At 44.6% G+C, this 8,744-nt stretch overlaps 1 non-coding gene across 1 annotated transcript; it reads right to left on the bottom strand.

Moving 5' to 3' along the window:
• Positions 1 to 2,321: 2,321 nt before the first annotated feature.
• TRNAN-GUU (transfer RNA asparagine (anticodon GUU)) lies at positions 2,322 to 2,395 on the bottom strand. Its single transcript has one exon. It is a non-coding gene; the product is annotated as a tRNA-Asn (tRNA).
• Positions 2,396 to 8,744: the final 6,349 nt, after the last annotated feature.

The following is an 8,744-nucleotide window of genomic DNA, read 5'->3' as shown; positions in this document are numbered from 1 at the left end:
AATGGATTAAGGCAAGAACCGGCTGGTTTGTCTGGGTACATTACACAGCTACGAGAAGCTTTTTCCATGGCTAAGAACTGAAAGCTTCACTGACCTCTGAAAAAATTCTACTTCATACAAAGGAAGCTTCGATTCCCTGTCTAGTCCCAAAAATGTATCAGGTTTCCCGTTCTCCACAACCTTAATTGTAATTAGTTGGTGAGCAGATGGGATGAGGCACTTCCCATGCACGAGCTTTCCACTTCTACAAAATTAGTTTATCAAGCACTGCCTAAATGTCGCTTTGTATTACCGAGCCCATGATGAGCCCCTCCTGCACACGTGTGGCAGGATCGCGGCGTGGGTGCTCGCACCCCGCACCTATTTTAACAGGTTTGATGGTGCACGCTTGCACAGCGACGTGTAGCAACTGGGATGAGCCTAAACAACCCCCGTGGTCAGCTATAACCACCCTTGTAAAATGCATCTGTGACTTGCTAAGGAGAGCAAGACTTGCTTTAGGCGAGCAGAAACGCCTGTCCTTCCTCATGAACTATCAGCTAATTTTAGTTTCTAAATTGTTACTGGTTTTCCAGACACTGCTGCTTCACACTGACATGATCAATTTTTTGTTGGTGGTGGTTCCTGTAAGCTCTTGATGCCTGCCTGTCAGCGCGGTGGTCCAAGCACTGGCAAATGTAGATTTTTAGATTTCATCCCCTGCGAGGCTTTGCTGGCTGCGGTGGATGCAGTTCTACCGGGCTGAACACATCCTGCACTGCAAACAGCGTGGAAATGTCCAGGAGGGAATTTACCTGAACCACTTTAGTTAAAATAAAATTCTCCCTAACAGCAGGAAATATTTACGGGTTAAGCGTGGCTAACGGTGATAGGGGGGTCCTGCAGAGAGCTACACCTCCCCTGATGCTCAGCACACGGCTGACAGTTTTTCAAAATGTTTTACCGAAATGAAAAATATGTGGATAATAGAAAAAAAATACCATCACATCAACGATTTAAGGTTTACGACTTTCAAAAGATTTTTCGGTGTTTCTAAATACATGTCTTTTCTCTGCTATCTTGGCTAGCGAGGGCCGTATCTTGTCATCGATGGTAAATCAATGGCACAGCCTGACCTTTAAGAGGGTTGTATCCCTTATTCAAACCAGGCGGGTTGAACAGAAAGATCTGTGAAATACAGCTTCGCTGGGGAAGGGGCATTTTTAATACGGATCCTGTTTTCTCTAAACTGTAAATAGATCCTCTCAGAGCTGGCAGAGGTCGGGCTGGAAGGCAGCCGGATTTCACGCGACCAGAGCGCTCGTTGGAATCGCCTCTCGGGCTCGGATACGGCGAAGGTGCCAACTTCTAATTGACACGTTTAGGCGAAGCTCCCGGAGTAATTGCTTTTAACATTCATTTATGCAAAGCGGCTCCGCGCGGGCAGGGCGAGCCCGGAGCGGCCGCGCCGCCTGCCAGCAGGGAACGGGCCTGGAGCACGTCCCGCCCGGGCGGGGAGGGAGCGCGGGGCACGGCGCTGTCCCGCTCCTGCCCGCCGGGCCCCGCAGCCGGCTCTGCCGCCGGGCTCCGGTGTCCCCCCTCGCTTCACCCGGCCGTGCGGGCTCCCTCCGCCGCGGAGAGACGGGGCCGCCGGTGTGCGCGTTCCCAGCGCGCCGCGGAGCGCCGGCCGCAGTGACACTCGGCAGTGGTCGCAATAATCCTCCTCGCAAGCCGCGTTTGTCCCCGAGTCTCGGCTCCCACCCAGGCTGTCCGCCGGCGATCGCTCGAGTGCTGGAGCGCCGTGAGCGCCTCCCGGAGCAAACCCCAATGGCCCCGCAGCCTCGCTCGTTATCTCGGAGCAGCTCGAAGACTGTATTTTCCTTCGCACCTCCCGCCGCGGGAGCCGGGGGTGCAGAAAATCCCGGGCACTCGGGTCCCCGCCAGCCTCAGGACAGAGCCCGCCGCAGCAGCCGACGGCGCTCGGGGGCCGCTCCAGCAAGGGCATCGCCGCACGCACGGAGGCAGGAGCAGGTCCCGGGTGCCCACGGGCGAGGCACGGGGCAGGAGCCGGGGCGCCCTGGGCAGGGCACGGCCGCGTGGCCCCGCTGGAGCCGGGGCGCCGTGGGCAGCGCGGCCGCTCTGCGGCGGGCTCAGCGCTCGGCGCTCGGGGCGGGCCCCGCCGCAGCTGGGGCCGCCGCGCTGCGCTCCCCGCCGCGGGCCCCCCTGCCCAGCACCACGCGGCGCCTGCGGGGCCGCCGGCGCTGATCGCACACCCTCCCCCGGCGCACACGCACAAAACGACGGCCGGCGGCGGGGGCGGCGCCGAGCCCAAAAGGGGAACCCGTCCCTGGGTGGGCTCGAACCACCAACCTTTCGGTTAACAGCCGAACGCGCTAACCGATTGCGCCACAGAGACTCCGCTGGCAGCACCTCCGCCCTGCTCACCAAGTGCTTCAGCGCCGCCCCCGCCGTGACCCCGCCGCCTCCTCGCCCCCGCTCCGGCCACTGGTGGCTACCGCGGACCCACCGAGCCCGGGATCCCAAACAGCGAGCCTCGCGACACGCCAAAAAACACTGAGGAAACAGCGAAAACAGCGGCTTTCCCCCTCCTGCCCAACGAGAAACCCTCATTCTCAAAATCATTGTTCGCAGCAATGCTCTTATTTTAGGGAATAAGTTAATGAATCAGACTTAAAACTGCTTCTTCTGGGATGCTGCTAACCGATGAGTTACTTACGCAAACCAAAATATAATTTCCAAATATCATGACAAAATTGCTCTATTAATACATTTAGAGAGTAATTTTAAGTGACTGCAGGGAACAGTTAGACTCTCTAAAGTAGGCAGCAGTCCTCTGTGCGTGTAGGTTAAGTGTATTTACAGTTCTAAGTAGTGGAAACAGTCGTGAAGAAAAGCTAACATTCCTATTTATTATTTTACCAAAATCTTCTTCCCAGAGTACCTTACAGTAAATCTATACCTACAGTTCTGCAACTACAAAGTTTCACATCTGAACCTGAGCAATTGTTTCCCCTTTGCTTTCACAGACTGATACTGTTTGTATCTCTTTGAACTCTTGCAATATTGTTGGCCTCATGCTGTCCCTACGTCTCCCTGAAGCTCGGCCTGATGGCTCTTTTGCCCATTAAAAGCCCTCGGAGCTGAGCAGGCACATGGCACTCACAGCACCAGCACTGACTGCTTTCCAAGCACTGCTGGTCATCTCCTGGTATCCCCCATCCATGACCAAGAAGTCCCAGCTCACTCCTGAAAACAGAGACTCATATTTTGCACAATGCTGCTCATCAACACTGTTTGATTTCATTTCTCATCCCAGTGAGTAACTTTATGCTGATCATTTACTGATCACAGTGCAAACTTTCCAGTTTTTCCAATACTCTGAGAAGACCTACACAAATGCCAGCATTATCTCAGGATGGCTCAATTTTCTTTTGTTGTGTATTTTTGGTACCTTACTGACTGACACATTTTAAAACCAGGAAGAGAAACACAAGATATGCAAGTCCTGAAGAGTAATTGAAATAATTATTTTGAAGGTTGCTTTTTGGGACACCATGTCTGCTGCTGCATATTTTCCTACCCACATATCTGCTATTCTCAGGGTCAGAAGAATCAGTTCACAGGCTGGACCACTTTTGTCTGCTCTGTGTAGGACAAGCAAATAGTCTTGTGATTTTATGCACAAGCCATTGGTTATTTAGTAGAATTACCAAGATTTCAGTCTGACTAAAGGCCTAACCCATAGATCCACAGACCTGTAGACTGGGTGTGGATTTGGGACCCTGAAATGTTTTACTTTATTCACATGAATATTCACATGAGTTTTAACAAAAGTAGGCTATTTTCAAACTCTGTGTCTAGAGGCCAGGTCTACAAAGGATCTTTGCTATGCTGATATTGAACACAAGTTCTAACTCTGAGCTGTCTCACCTGGTGTAGGACATCCAGGGCTGCCTACTCAATGCACTGCTACAGTGAGAGGAGTGCTGTAGCTGAGGCTACACAGTCACTGGGCACCTTTCTTCTCAGCAGTCTTCCTCCCCGAATCGCAGAATCTCTCATTTAAAGTCTTACAAGGTAAAAAAGAAACTAAAAAGAACATACACAGCTGTGAGTATTACCCCTTAAAGCTTGAAACCTACAGATCAGCAAAAGATCCAAACCTGGATGGTTTGGCTGGCTGTGGAAGCACTAACCAGTGAGACATGGTACCAGAGGGCAACACTATCCATCCCTGCTCTGCAAAGGGAAAAGATGCTTTACCTACTATTGGGACAAGGTGTCTGACTGTATCTTAGGGAAAAGGAAGAGCCCAAGTACTGTTTAAGGCATTCAGAAACCAGAAATAATTCACTGCTTCAGAATAATCACCCTTCCTATCAGGGTTTTGTTCTTTATTTCTGGACAGCTCTGTTCCTTGATGTGCTGCTTCTTGTGGATTATACTGGGAGGTGCTTAATTCTTTGCAATATCTAGTCTATATAATTTAAATACTATTATTGCATTCACTACCTATGATTCATATTATGGTTTAGAATTTCATAAAAACATAAATTTATAACAATATATTGCATTTTAATATATTAAAATAGAATACTATATAATGTGAAGTAATTTATATTTTATATAATAACTTTTTTAAAATTCCTAAATCTGTGTGCTTAAATGTTCATTGCTATGACATCTGTGACCTTCTTCAGATATAGTCTTTGGTCCTTAAATGTCAGAGAAAGTTACTGCAGGACAGAGGGTGAAACTGGTATTGTTTACTAGATTTATAAATGTACCATATATTTATCTGCTGTTCAGAAAAAATAAATCTAGGTTTTCATCCAGAACAATTCCTAAAATCTGTTCCACTGGATATAGCAGAAACAAAAGAATCTTTCCACTTATATCACAGAATTATTCTATTTCTACAATTTCTACATGGGAAAGAACCATTTTCCCCCAACAAGCACACGTCCCTACTTTATTTATTATCCTGTGTCAGTTTTGGTCAGCTATTTGTCAGTTCTCAAGTTACAACCCTGCCCAAACTACAAAAATTCATAGCCACAAAAAAAAATGTGTAACAGCTACTCAGTTTCTGCCCAAATGCATTTCTAATTCCTTACTTTGTAACAGAAATCTCTAGGTTACCATCCAAAGATTTCTTGTGTTTTCCTCAGAAACATACGATTCTAATCCTTACAAGAACTGGGACATTAAGATAAATGGACAGATAATGCAATTCAACATTGCTATTAGAGTTATTATGGGCAGAGAATAAGATTTCCATGACAAAAGATTTTTCTTTATGGAGCTGCAAGCATCAAACCATGGAAAACATTATTCCTGAAGAAGGATTCAAAAGGTTGGAAGAAGCAGATATTGACAATTTTTCTTGACCAATTGCAAGAATTCTGTTCTTTTATTCTTCCAATAAAATGCATTTGTATGAGGATTTTTTTTTCAGTTGTTCATATACAAATTTGCTACTTTCCAGATACAAAGATGGCTTATATTTCTTACAGACTTTGTCAGCTAAACATTTCTATTCTTGCCTCTATTAATAAAATCAGAGAAATATTACAACTGAGAGGACATGCCTCCAAATATGATCAACTTACCCTAAAAGCAAAGAACAAGACCAGACAATAGTATTTTACTGAGCTATCTAGTTTACTTAGCTCTGGCTTCTCTTCTGATACAGGTCACACAAAAGATGATGGCTAGGTGAGAAAATCCAGAAATCTTGGGTTATTGTCAGCTGCAGACTGTTGGGTAAACTAAGTCAGCCATACTCCCACCCTCCATGTTTACCAAAAGGAAACGGCACAGGCTGCCTGGTTCTAGATCACAACATATGTATTACAACATGATGTTCAGGAGAGACAAAAAGTTGTTTCAGCATGACTTGTAACAAAATTAGAACAGCCATTGCTATTATCAGTAATTTGAAGTACAGTCTGCAATTGAGGAAAAAAGCCACCAAAACCCCAAAGCCCACAACAACAACAAAAACAAACAAAACAAAAAGAAGCCCCAAACCAAATAGAGAGGGCAGCATTCAGAATTGATCTTCAGATATCAACTGACATAATGTAAGGGGAATTTTATTTTGCCATTCCCTGAAATCTATCTGCTCTGGATGACTACTGAAAAGTGGGCAATCATTATGGCAGTCAGTTCAATAGTTTACATACATACACACACACACAAACATAACCATAACCAAAAAAAAAAAAAAAAGCAAACAAAAACCCCCATATATGATATAAAGTGAAAAGAAGAAAATTTTACTGGCATTAGAAATGGGAAGAGTAATAATGATGCTTTCCACACAGCACTTATTTATCTCAAGCACTTCTTATTATCATGGTAAGAAAGGGAGAACTTTCTTGTCCTTGCACGTTTTTAGAACTGCTCATACTAGGAATGCCTAAGAGTTCTTAAAATAATAGTGAATACTGTGAAAATAAGAATGAGTCTTAAGCAACTGAACTTTAATGTTGTCTCTACATAACACACATGAAAGCACAGGAATTTCCAGCCAGTGTTTTCAGAAGCACCAACCTGTTTTAGCATTTCCTGAAGTCCAGAATTCACATTTAAGTTCTCAGCATAGGCCTTAGTTCAGGAAAGCAGCTGTATTCAGAGTAATATGAAAGCACATGTTTCCTTCAAGTAAATAAGATTACTAGTGTGGTATAAAAGTGCTTTCCTAAACAAGTTAAATTTCAGGGAGAAAAATAAGGGACAAATTTTAGAGTAGACCCAAACCCATCGTTTGTTAAGAAATGAGAAGACCACAAATTTTGTATCCTTGCCATGCTGAGGAAAACACATCTCCTTGATAGTCTCACCAGTTCTAAGTTATTTTGCAGGTCATCACACAAGTCAGGTTTACATCTGCTGAAGTGCTACAGTTCAGCCAGAATGTCTGAAGGAAAGGCAGAGAGGAAGGAATACATGGGTAAGCTTTGTGGACCCAGTCCAGATATTTCCAAACAGGAATCCAACACGTTTGGCCAGGCTGCAGGCTTAAGAAACCTGTGCTGACAGGTTGTGTTGGCAACACCACTTTTCAAAGAGCAAATAATAAACCAAATTCCTGTATCAGTGCTCTTTTCAGGATGCATTTACAGGCTCAAAGTGTTCTTGCACTGACTTTTCTAGAAGAGCTTTGTGGGACAGATGGCACGGAAGGTTCAAAGAGCCATGGAAAAGCAAATATATTTCAGTTTCTGCAGCTGCATTTATTTTCAGCTAGCAAAACATCAACAAAGGTTTCTAATCCTGTAACTATTGCCAAAAGGGAGGGAGGCTATGATACCCCATCCTGAAACCAAACTTGAATTCCTATGTTTATCATTATCTCCAGAAGAAATCTAACTCTCTCAAACACCTCTGATGCAAGGAAGTTTCTTCCATTGCTGTCCCTTGCAATGTGAGCAACATCCTGTAGGATCTCAGGATACCAAACCTGTTGGTGGTCTGAACCTGCAGTAACAAAACCTCCTTCTTGAAGTTGTAGTAAGAATGGTATATGAGAGATTTGTCTTGTTCTGTATAAATACTGTGAGAGAGATACTCAGAATATTCTTAGTAATTCACAGCAGAGAGAAACTAAAGGATACCTCTCTCTATATACCTTCTAAAAAATCCCTTTTCTTTATATGGTCTCAGATGTGGGCAAGTTTCACAATAATGGGGCCTCAAAAACAAAAAGCAAAACTTCAACTAGACATTAGTCTCCTCCTATTCAGTGGGAGAGAGAAAAACTGAGGAGGTTTATTCTTACATTGGTTGAAATAATGGACAATGTACTTCTACTGTTCTGTATAGTTTATCATCACTTAGCATGGACAGGAATTCAGAAATTTAAATATTTCATAGGGAATATTTAAAGAATAATTTTTAAAAATCCCAAATCAATCACCTTTAAGCCTTCAAATTAAATATACATATTGTAATCCCAAGTGCTGGAAAGTATGAGGTAGAGGAAGATTGGAGTAGGGAAAGTAAAGAAAAAAGAGACAGATTAGGGAGAAACAAAAGCGGACAATGTGGACTGTGAAGGAAATGAAAGAATAAACAAATCAGAAAAATGAATAAGTCTGAATTAGATAATTATTGAGCCAGGCCATATTCCTGCTGATTTCAGAGATTTTGGAATATCTGGTGGAAAGGAACCACCATATTTTTGCAGCTTCAATAGCTTGCAGTGAGACTGAAGGCAAAAGGAGAACACAGAGGGAGCTGACCTGTCTCCTGTTACTCCTGTCCTGAAGGATGCTATAATCTCCACTACAGCACAGGAAGAGAGAAGGCACTTGGAGAGTTACTCACAGCCTCCTGTCCCCTCCTCCTCTTCTTGGCCCCCAGTTTCTCAGATCTTTCTATTAAACTTTAATAGTGGGGACCCCATCACTCAGGGCAGCACCGCAGTCATTCATTAGTGTCCACCTAGGGAGCAAATAACTCTTTAGCTGCACTGTAGGTGTCCAGCTTGCTTTGTGCCTGGAGGGGGATTTGTAACCGAAACAGGGAAGTGCAGGAGCAAAGAGAAAAACTGGGCAGTAATAACCCATGAACTCTCCTTTCATTCAGGTAACACACAAGACACATGTTAATGATTTCAGCTAAATTACCAGGCAGAGAACTAACTGTACAGTAACCAGGCAGAAACCACCTGCATGTGCCAACATCCCTCCTTAGCAGGGGCTTTCTGGACAAGGGACAGCAAGAACTAACTTGCT

Source organism: Agelaius phoeniceus, chromosome 1 (genome assembly GCF_051311805.1).
Source record: "Agelaius phoeniceus isolate bAgePho1 chromosome 1, bAgePho1.hap1, whole genome shotgun sequence".
NCBI lineage: Eukaryota > Metazoa > Chordata > Aves > Passeriformes > Icteridae > Agelaius > Agelaius phoeniceus.
Note: the sequence above shows the minus strand (reverse complement) of the source record. Positions and strands in the feature narration are given on the sequence as shown.